Source organism: Amborella trichopoda, chromosome 12 (genome assembly GCF_054954075.1).
Source record: "Amborella trichopoda isolate Santa Cruz 75 chromosome 12, AtrichopodaSantaCruz75HAP2 v2.0, whole genome shotgun sequence".
NCBI lineage: Eukaryota > Viridiplantae > Streptophyta > Magnoliopsida > Amborellales > Amborellaceae > Amborella > Amborella trichopoda.
The window spans coordinates 38,450,034-38,462,037 of NC_142347.1; the positions used below are offsets into that span (position 1 = coordinate 38,450,034).

The 12,004-nt window shown below is 32.2% G+C and overlaps 1 long non-coding RNA gene across 1 annotated transcript; it reads left to right on the top strand.

Annotated features, from left to right (window-relative positions):
• Positions 1-3,807: 3,807 nt before the first annotated feature.
• Positions 3,808-5,740, top strand: LOC110008353 (uncharacterized). Its single transcript, XR_002283158.2, has 2 exons — positions 3,808-4,134; positions 5,293-5,740. It is a non-coding gene; the product is annotated as an uncharacterized LOC110008353 (long non-coding RNA).
• The last annotated feature ends 6,264 nt before the right edge of the window (positions 5,741-12,004 follow it).

Here is a 12,004-nt window from a genome sequence, read left to right on the forward strand (position 1 = left end):
GATATTTTATTTTATTAAGAATATTGTTTTTAAAATATTTTTACAAGTGTGAGTTTAAGAGAAGAGTGGACGCTCAAAATATTTTGTACAAAAAAGCTATAAAAAAAATAGTGTAGAGACGTTACATTGTGGTTAGAACCATCTCAGCCATTCATTCAAAATGGACGGCTCGATATGAGGAAGTATATGAAACTTATACAATAGATGAAATATGGAGAGCTTTCCCTTTCAAAAAATGGGTGTGCTTTCTATAAGGTTGCACCCTTAAATATTTCAATTAAGGTGCACCTTCAAATTGTATTAATTTTGGTGAAAACAATTATTAGGATTATCACAAAATCTATTTTTATATCTAATTATAAATTTTAAACTCCATAAAGAATTAAAATCAAGTAGATCTATAACATATTAAAATCTTGAAAATGGACGGTATAGATAATGTATTGCAAGATACATAATTTTGGGAGCCAAAATCTTTTTTTTTTTTTCATATTTATACATCTCGATGTCGAGATGACCAATTAGATGTTTTTCAATACCAAAACAACCTTTTCCGACGGATTTTTAAAATGCATATGTTTTCCTACATTTTAAGGTTAATTTTAATCTTAAGGGCCGTAACGTCCATTACAAACAACTATTTGGTATATGTGGTCTTCTGGTGGTCCCACTCCCTCCAACATCATACATTGTCTGAATGGACCCTGATGCCCCTTATGACTACTAATTTTCGCCCACTCCTTCATCTTCCCTAAATTTCTTAGACTCAAAACAATTATAAGCAAAGGTAATAGCCATTCTGATAATCACCCCACAAATAATTACTTCTGGTTTTATAAAACTACATGTGTTGCACATATAAATGTAATTAGATAGAGGAATGATTAAAACATTTCAGAGAGAAAAATAAATCAATAATACCTTTTAATATAAAATATAAGCAGATAAAAAACAAAAAAACTTAAAAAAAGAAGAAGGAAATAGTGTCCGGTAAAGCCAATATCATTTGCTTTCGGGTGGCAAGATTTGTTACATTAGTTCATGAAATACGTTTCTGTAATACTTACAAAAAAACAAAACGTTTTTGTGATGGTTAAAGATAAGGGAAAGCTTTTTATATTTCCCTGGCAACATAGAAGTTTTATGTTCTCTTTATCCAACCGTCCATTTTTTAATGGAAAGCTAAGATTGCCCCAATCACAATATCACGTCTCTACACTGTTTTATTTTTAATGTTTTTTCTATAAACTGTTTTGACATCAAATTTTGGACATCCATTCCTATATTAAACTCGCACTAACAAAAAATATAAAAAAATATTTTCAATAAAATAAAATAACCAAAATACCCCTGAAATTTTAAGGGGTATTTTGGTTATTATTTTTTTATCGAAAAATTATTGTTAATATTTTTTATACGTGCGTCCCAATGAAAAGATGATACGTACCAAATTTCATATTAAAAAAAATTGTATTAAAAAAACTAAAAATAAAATATTTTAAGACGTCGGATCTAAGATCAAACGATGAGTGGCTCTCTTGATAAAAAATAGACCGCTGGATGGTAGGAGAACATAGAACTTCTATGTTGTAGGGGGAACATAGAAAGCTTTTCCTAAAGATAAATATGCAGATAAAGAGAGATATTAGCAAAATATGCATGATATTTCCATTTTTTACTTCTAGTCTCTAGCACGCCCCTCTCTCGTACGCTAATGTTTCATATTTTTAGTGTTATCTATATGCATATTAAGATTGCATATCTTGCTAATATCCCTCTCTATTTCATATTTATCTTTATTCTCTACACTATTTTACTAAATAAAATCTTTTTTAAAAGTTTTTAATCTCAATGATTCTATATATATATATATATATATATATATGGAAATGATCATGTCAGCTCACAAACTGACAACTACCATGTCAGCCAACAGTTCAGATTGAACTAGGCCCGATCCAATGGCCACGACCTCATTTCATATTTGAATTTTTCATTTTTTTTATACAAATCCAAATTACTTGAAAATGTGAACGTACATTCTTCAAAATAATAAAATCTAATAAAAATATATTAATTTTTTTTAAAAATATATATTGACCAAAATACCTTCGAAATATTTCGAGGGTATTTTGGTTAATTTTTTATTTTGTGATTTTTTTTAAAATATTTTTATTAAGTTCACTTTGATGAGATAATGAACACCTAAAATTTCAAGTGATTTAGATTTGTAGAAAAAAATGAAAATTTAAATACAAAATGATGTTCTGACTGTCAGATCGGCCCAGATTAAATCCATTATATATATATATATATATATATATATATATATATATATATATATATATATATATATATATATATATATATATATATATATATATATAGGAAAAGTCTCCCTAACTCACATAGGCGAAAATGAATAATGAGATTTCGCCTACCCTCATCACCATCCAAAGTTCATCGCACGGTCACGATCGTCCGGTAGCGTTTCATTTTTCATTTTTTTTACAAATTTGAATGATCTGAAATTTGGAGCTTATGTACATCTTAGTGAGGAGCACCTAATAAAAATATAAAAATAAAATAATTTGTGAAAATAAAATTGATCAAAATACCCTTGAAAAGTTTCAAGGGTATTTTGATCAATTTATTTCATGTAAAATATTTTTTTGATATTTTTCGTAGATTCACCTATTTTTTATGAATACACATTCCAAATTTCAGATTATTCCGATTTATATAAAAAAAAAATTGAAAAATGAAACACTACCGGATAATCGTGACAGTGTGATAAACTTTGGACAGTGATGAGGGTAGGCGAAATCACTGTTCTTTTATATGGGTTATGTTAGGGTACTTACACTATGAGTAATTTCTCATTGTACTTAATAAATTTTGAATATTTATATACTTTGTATGTGAAATATTTTTTTAATAAGGGTATTTTTAGTCATTAAGAGGGGTGTATTTTTTAATAAAGGCAATTTTGATCATTAAGAGGTGTATGATGTCATCTACATAAGGCGTGACATCACCCACATAGAGCACACTAATATATAAGTGTCCAAATTTTAGTGATTACAATATTAAATTACTCTATAACGTGAAATCCTTAATGTAACACTATATATATATATATATATATATATATATATAGTATTAGCCCACTAGCTCATATGAATATATGAGCCCAACGACCCAAATTGAATCTGGGCCGATCTGACTATCACGAATGTCCGATAGTGTTTGAATTTTAGTTTTTTTTCTACAAATCCAAATCACTTAAAATTTTAGGTGTGTTTTTTTTTCCATCAAGGCGTATTTCATAAAATATAAAAAAAATCTATCCGAGAAAAATAAAATAATAAAAATACCCCCCTAAACTTATCGGCGGTATTTTGTTTAATTTATTTCATATATTAAATAAATGGGCCGTAGGTGCAGCGCCTAAATCACCACGCAGTTGGCCTGGAGAGGGAAAACACTAATGCCATCGATTACCTTTGCCCCATTTATCAATATCAAATCCTTCTCCTTTTTGTCCATCAAGCTCGACGACTGTTGGTTCATCTTTGCTTCCACGAAGCCCTGGAAAAGTTGAGAATCCTCTGAGTCTTGGTTCAAGGTGAAAGAAAGGACAATTAGCAGATGTCTCTAAATCGGCAGATCTCTTTCTCTCGCTCCGCTCTCCCTCTCTAGGAAAACTCATAGGATACAAAGAAATTACATTTTCTGGTTCATGGGTTTCGGAGTATCCTTTAATCATGGTGTATATGAAGACATCGGGCGATTCTATAAGATCGAAGACAGTACGAGCATATGGAAGATTGTTTGAAACTACACCAAAGCCCACAATTCTGCTGGCGGAAAATGGGCCTTGAATCAGGCCAGTGGTGATAGCTCTACGAAAACTCCCCATTAGCTCTCTCACCTAAACTAGTCGCCAAACTCCCCTCTCTCTCCCCCCTACGAAAACTCCCCCTATCTCTGTAAATCAGTAGCAGTAGCTCTCTCTCTAAATCAGTAGATCTCTCTCAGGGTTTGAGAGATGAAAAAGCTCCCATGAGAACCCCAACGTGGCAATCGCAGAGGTGCTGCTCCAAGCAGCCCTATCTCTCTCAGGCACTTGAGGTAAGACAACCCTTTCTCTCTCACGCACCAGAGGTAAGACTGCTGCCCATCTATCTCTCCATCTCCATTTCTAGCTCTCTCTAAACACACAAAACAATAAATTTGAGGCTTAATTGGGAGAGCTTTTGAGCCTTTGAACAGTTGGGAACTAGTTTTTGTATTGTGACTTGATTTTTTGAGGAATGAGGTTTACATTATGACCTGATTTTTGCATTATCTCTGGTTTCCTCTGTTGTTTTGTTATTGAACTACCATTGTGACCTGATTTTTTAGGAATGATGTTTGATTATGGTGATCTATATGTAGGTGATGTTCCTTTTGTGACACTAATGCCTAATCTATTGCATTGCTTTGGTTGGCCCACTAAACTGTTGGATTACTTCTGTTGTTTTGGATTTTAATGTTGTTTTGCCTCTCATAACTGGAAATTGCTATGAGAATTTGCTGAATATTTGCTTTGAAAATCCTATACTAAAAATTTGCTTAACAACCATTGGTCTCTCATTGTAATGAATATACACAAGGCGTTTCTTACTAGAGATTTGCTTAACAACCATTGGTTTGCTGCTTAGGGGTTTAATAATGACTTGACTTATAAGAAATATGATCGTTTTCCCTAGAACTGTTGTGCATGAAGGTCCACATTTGTAGAGGGTGCAATTTGGTGGCATATTGTTTGGACAAAAAAGAGCCCAAAGGAAAGAGATGACACATTCTTTCAACCTCTTAGTTTTCATTTTGGTACAATTTTTACACGATTTTGTGTATACCTGAAAACCATAGATCAAAATACCATTTTGGAACACATGATAAATCACATCAAAAGAAATGCCCATTTGACATTAGTAAAGTTCATACAAATTGGATTGGATATCAGTTCACAACAGGAGTATTTTCTCTAGCTAAAGTAATAGTGTTCCAAGTAAACAAAATAGTATACATATCGGACGGTCCCTTAATCTTCTTTAAAAGAATTGCAAAGTGGGAGAATAACATGACTATGGCATGATTTTCGCATCCCTCAAATGAACAAAACAGTATACATATCGGCCGGTCCGTTAATTTCATTTCCCTCACAAACACTTAATGGCTATGGATATGTATATTTATGGCTATCATGAGTCACGTGCTGCCTTCTTAAATCTTGAAAATTTGTAGGTTATTCTTTCAGTTTGACTTGGGTTAGCGGTGGAGAAGAAACAGAGGCAGAGCTGTTGTATCGTTTATCATCACTTGGTACACTAAAGAGAGTGGCTTCGGAATGGATGAGGGAAGAAGATATTATATTCAGCACGAAGATGTGTCGATTTTTCTTCAAGAAGATATTACATGTTGCTGGTGTTCGAATATAATACTCGAACTCATTGTTTTACCATGTTCAGTGCTAACTCTTTTAGATAATCTTAGTGATCTTTTTGGGGTTGCCTAATGATGTAAGGGCATTCCTTTTGGAATTTGGTCGAAGAAAGTGGCCCAATTTAGCAAGAGGGAGGTCAAGTGTTGGCAAATTTGTCATCTTCTTGTTCAATGTATTTTTTATGCATGTAATATGTACATTATTTAAGAATGGCCTCTATGGATGTTAAGGAAAAGAATCTTGGTGGCTTATAGTTTGATTGGTGCGGCATTCCTTTTGAATCATTTTTGCACAGTAGACAATATGACTTAAGTTTTGAGCACTACTTTAATGATACTGCCTGCCCTCAATGCACATTAGACAATATCCTGTTCTGGATTGAACTCTGTTTTTAACAAATGGATCCGTATTAGGTTTTGTGTTGAGCAGTTGTGGGCTTCAACTGATTAAAGATTGTTCAGTCTGTAATATACTTCTTATTTAGGTCCATAATCTAAATAGAGCTTGTTATCTGAGCTGTTTAGACTTCGCTTTATATTTTTTTTGCTTTTGATCCTGAAAATCATTTCTTTACACTATATTAATGGAGAAACATTGGTGGAAGATAATCTATGAGACTCCTCACTTGTCCATGCATTCGTGAGCAAATGTTGTAGTGTAGTTTTTTGTTTGCTATTAAAACATAAGATTTGTGTGGAATTTCCTAAAAATTTTTCTCATTATTTTATATATGATGCATTGTTCAATTATTTCAGTTCTTGTAAAATTCAATTTCAAATGGCACCAAAATAACCTTTTTGTTACTTTCAACTACAACATGAATCATAATCGGAAATGAGTTGAATTTCACAATGGGAATAATTACATTAGTAAATATGCGACCCAAAAAAACTATCACATTTTTCAAATAAAGACTAAAAAAATAAAAATGATGAGCACAAGCAAGTACACATTTATTATACACATCAAATACAAAAATTGTTGCAAACGTCCAACGGCACCGAGTAATATTTGTTGCAAACGTCCTATGACATCGAGTATCGTATCATGGCCAACACTTGCTTCTTGATTGACCATGATACGTTATTGTGCTTCACGCATTGGATTTTACTATTGCGTATTACGATGCTTTAAATTGATATTTTGCACGGCGATAACATATTCATCACATCATTGAAAAAACCCAGACACTTATAGTACATCCTGTTCTGGTTTTTGAGCTTACCGATGCTTTTGTAGTACAATATATACTGCACTATGTATATAGCATTGTGTATAGCAAATGCAAAGCTAAAGATGGGAGGGCTACGAAAGATATCTAGAGTTTTCCTAGAGAGAGAGAGAGAGGGGGGAGGGGAGAAAAAGAAGACACTTTATAGATAGAAAAATAATGCTCTTGATATAGAGAACTTATTATCAAACACCATGTTGTGGCAAACTGAATAGAAGTAAACTATGCTCGCGAGGGAGATAATACAATAATTGTTGATGCAAATAAATTTGATATCAACTCAAGTTAAAGGGGGCCTAATTTTAAACATAAATAGTGAGAGTTACGGCAATAAACTAGAGAGACTAAAAGAAAGCATTTAGAGAGAGAGAGAAGAAAAAGAAAAAGAAAAAGAAATCAATTGCAAATTGAAACCCAAAAAAAAAAGCAACATCATATCCACGAGAATTTGCGGAGCCAAAAAATTGTTTCACCATAGATATATAAGCCATAACGGACCACAAAAACAGGTATCAACTAAATTATTATGACTAGAGCACGGCAAAATGGATCAAATACTGCATGAATTTTGAGAGAGAGAGGGCGAAATGATGCAGATGATGATGCAATCATGGCTTTCTAGAATCTTTATCACAAAAGCTAGAAATGGAGATGGAAAGATACAAATATTCAGCAAATTCTCATAACAATTTCCAGTCATGAGAGGCAAAACAACATTAAAACGCAAAAGAACAGAAGTAATCCAACAGCCCAAAAGCAATACAATAGATTAAGCATCAGTGTCACAAAAGCAAGATCACCTACATATAGAGCACCATAATCAAACATTCCTAAAAAATCAGGTCACAATGGTAGCTCAATAACAAAAAAACAGAGGAAACTAGAGAGAATGCAAAAATCAGGTCATAATGCAAACCTCATTCCTCAAAAAATCAGGTCACAATGTAAAAAACTAGTTCTCAACTGTTCAAAGGCTCAAAGGCTCAAAAGCTCTTCCAATTAAGCCTCGGATTTATTGTTTTGTATGTCTAGAGAAAGCTAGAGATGGAGATGTAGAGAGATAGATGGGCAACAGTCTTACCTCTGGTGCGTGAGAGAGATAGGATTGTCTTACCTCTTGTGTGGAAAAGTTGGACATTATAAAAATAATTGTAGAGTTAGAAAAACGATTGATGCTTTAATATTAGAACATCATATTAAAAATCAAATATATGATATTATTCAAATAGATAAAGACTCAAAGAGTAGCACATCTGATTCTGATTCTTTAGCAGAAATAATTGAAGATGAAAATTTAATATGGAGTAGTTCAAACGAACAAACTAGCTCTGACTTAGATGAACCAATGACAGTTTGTTTTTGTAATACTCTTACAAATGAAGAAAACCTAATATTAGATTTAATAGAAAAAATTTCCGACCCAGAAGATAAAAGATAAATTATAACTCAATACATAAAAATAGCTAAAACAAAAAATAAATCTCCTCCTCTCATTAAAGCTCAAGAAGAATATAGTTTTTCTGAAATAATGAAGAGAATAAATAAAACCCATAATATACAAAAGGAGCCTACTATATCAGAACTAAAACACGAAATTAATGAAGTGAAAACCGAAATACAACATCTAAAAAATAGGATAAGAATATTAGAATTAAACAATAGTCTTTCTGTGGATACAACAGACAATGAAGATGAGCTAGAATTTGATAAATTAATAAAACCTTATAAAGAAGACACTGAACTCCCGGAATCTTCTAATACAGATAAAAAAGATAACTATGTAAATCTTATAAATAAAGTCATAACCCAGAAATAGTATACTTTAGTAAAAATCATGGTTAATAATGAATATAGTTTTCAATCTCTTGCACTCATCGATTCAGGGGCTGATTTAAACTGTACAAATGAAGGGTTGGTCCCAACAAAAATATTTTGATAAAACCACTCAAATACTTAATACTGCAAATGGAAGTAGACTTATGATTAAATACAAATTATCTAATGCTGCTGTGTGTAATAACGGAAATTGTTTTGAAATACCTTTTATTATGGTGAGAGGTTTAAGTCTATCTGTTATTCTTGGAACTCCTTTTTTAAACCTACTCTACCCTTTAACCATAGATCATACTGGAATAGAATCTATAATAGATGGACATAAAATTAAATTTGAATTTATAGATAAACCAAAAATAAAAGAAATCAACAATGTCAAACAAAACGTAAAAAATAAACAACAATTTCTCTGCCATTTAAAAACAGAAATAAAATATAAGTTAATAGAAGATGAATTGCTACTTTTTGAAAATAAAAGGAAAATGGACGAACTTAGAACTCAAATAGAAAAAGAAATTTGTAGTCAAATACCAAATGCTTTTTGGGCTAGAAAAAAACATATAGTAAATCGACCATATGAAGTTGGGTTTAAAGAAAGTCAAATACCTACCAAAGCTAGACCCATCCAAATGAATTCAAAATTATTAGAAATATACAAAAAAGAAATCGATGAATTACTCAGAAAGAACCTAATAAGAAAAAGTTCATCCCTTTGGAGCTGCTCAGCCTTTTATGTAGAAAAAGCAGCAGAAAAAGAAAGAGGAGTACCAAGGCTTGTTATAAATTATCAACCTTTAAATAAAGTACTTAAATGGATAAGATATCCTATACCCAACAAAAAAGATTTGCTTGATAGATTAAAAAATATACGTATTTTCCCTAAATTTGATTTAAAATCTGGCTAATGGCAAATTCAAATAAATGAGAAGGATAGATATAAGACAGCCTTCAATGTTCCATTCGGACAATATGAGTGGAATGTAATGCCCTTTGGATTAAAGAATGCTCCTTCCGAATTTCAAAAAATTATGAATGAAATCTTTAATCCATATATGCAATTTATGATAGTATATATAGATGATGTACTTATATTCTCAGAAAATATTAATCAGCATTTTAAACATATAAGAATATTTAGATATGTTGTAAAAAATGCAGGACTTGTTGTATCTGTTAAGAAAATAAGCTTATGTCAGACTAAAATCAAATTCTTAGGACATAACATATCTAGGGAAATATCATCTCTATTGATAGAGCTATAGAATTTGCAGACAAATTCTCAGATATTATTCTTAATAAAATCTAACTACAAAGGTTTCTGGGATGTTTAAATTATATTGGAGATTTTTATAAAAATTTAGCTATTGATGCAAAACCATTATTTGATAGATTGAAGAAAAATCCTTCCAAATGGACAGATGAACATACTCTTACAGTAAAAAAGATAAAAAAAACATGCTAAGGAATTACCGTGCTTAACCTTATCAGACCCTAATACCTTCAAAATAATAGAATGTGATGCTTCCGATATTGGAATTGGTGGAATTCTTAAACAACAAAAGGACAATGCTGAACAACTCGTTTGGTTTACATCAAAAGCTTGGAATTCTACTCAACAAAAATATTCTACTATTAAAAAAGAAATCTTAGCAATAGTACATTGTGTAACAAAATTTCAGGGTGACATACTCAATTAAAAATTCTTAATACTCAGATTGTAAAGCCGCTCGTGATATTTTATTAAAAGATGTTAAAAATTTGGTTTCTAAACAAATTTTTGCCCGTTGGCAAGCTATTCTTTCTTCTTTTGATTTTGATATTCAACACTTTCACGGTTCTGCTAACTCTCTTTCCGACTTTCTCACTCGTGAATTTTTGTAGGGAGGGAAGGAATAGTGATAACCAGCAGCAGCAGCTGAATCAAATAATAAATATGAATACTCAAAATAAAGGCAAAGGGAAGATGGAAATTGTTCCATCCCCATCTGTAGGATCTCCATTAATAAGTTACCCACCTTCTCCACCTTCCAAACCCATAGTAACTTATGCAGGATCTCTTGGTCCTCTACTAACTTCTCAATCTCCAGTTTTTATGACATCTCCATGCCCAAATAAAGATTTCCCTTCGGGAAAATCCCAATTTGAAGAAACGGCCTTTCTTGTTGGAATATGAACCCAGATATAATAGCCAATCTCTATTTGCTGAATAACCTAAATTCCTCCAATGGTAGCAGAACAAGATAATGGTATGAAGCCATTTTGCTTGAAACTGGATCTATTACTCCGGTACATTACTATCAGAGAAATACAAATAATATAGCATATTCAAAGCTCCAGATATGGAAAATAATAACATATAAAGAATGGGGCTCAGATCCTTTGAGGAGCAAAAAATTGCAAGCTCCAGAATTTACCAATAAATATTATAAATATTCATAATATATCGATGCTTGGCATAAAGCCTTAGCCCTCCAAAATAATAACAATTCTCATACATGGTTCCTCCAAATAAAAATGCCAGTTACCGAAACATTTCCTAACTGGTTTCGAAATTGGTTTCTAATCTGGGGATCAGGAACACGAATCCTCTCAGAAAGGTTTCAGAGATCCCAAGCCAAATTTGTTGAATATAATAATAGAGACCCCAATATAGATTACCACTTATATTTCATGGCAATATACCAGATCCCATGGATAATGAAATGAGAATATGCAATATCAAAGAATTTAACAAATGATTATGAACGTAGTCCAGGGCTAGGGAAAAAGATATCCATCAAATGGTGGGATATATATATGAGAATAAATCTCTTGAATAGGAAAATATCAAGTTAAAGAAAATTTCGGGACAAGTGATATATGAAAGCCCAAATAGTTTTTCAGAATACATCAATAAAATACGAAAACAACACCCTCAAGCAGCAAAGGAAGAATTGAAAAAACAAGTTCTGCAAATATTTGAGGAAGAAGGAGAATTAACGACTACTTCAAGTCAAAATGAAGAAGAAGATTAGGCCCAAGAAAACAAATACTGTGAAATAGACCAACCTGCTATAGAATTCTCCCAGTAAAAACCCATAAGCTCGACCCAATAGAATAAGAAGATGTTGCCGACACTATAGTAATGCCACCTGTCCTAAAAAGATACCATCAAGAATAAGAAGATGCTGCTGACACTACAGTAATGCCACCTGTCCTAAAAAGATACCGCAGACACTACAGTAAAGACACATGTCCCTGCTACAGAAAAAAAGATTTTGTCGACATTGCCACCTGTCCCTGTTACAGTAAAAAGATTCTGCTGACATTGCCACCTGTCCCCTGCTACAGTAAAAATCTTATGCCGACAAAACCACCTGGCCCTGCTATAGTAGAAAGCCTTTGTCAACAGTCATCTAAAAGGACCTCCACCGACCACAATAAACAAGAGTGAAAGAAGCATTTGAAGT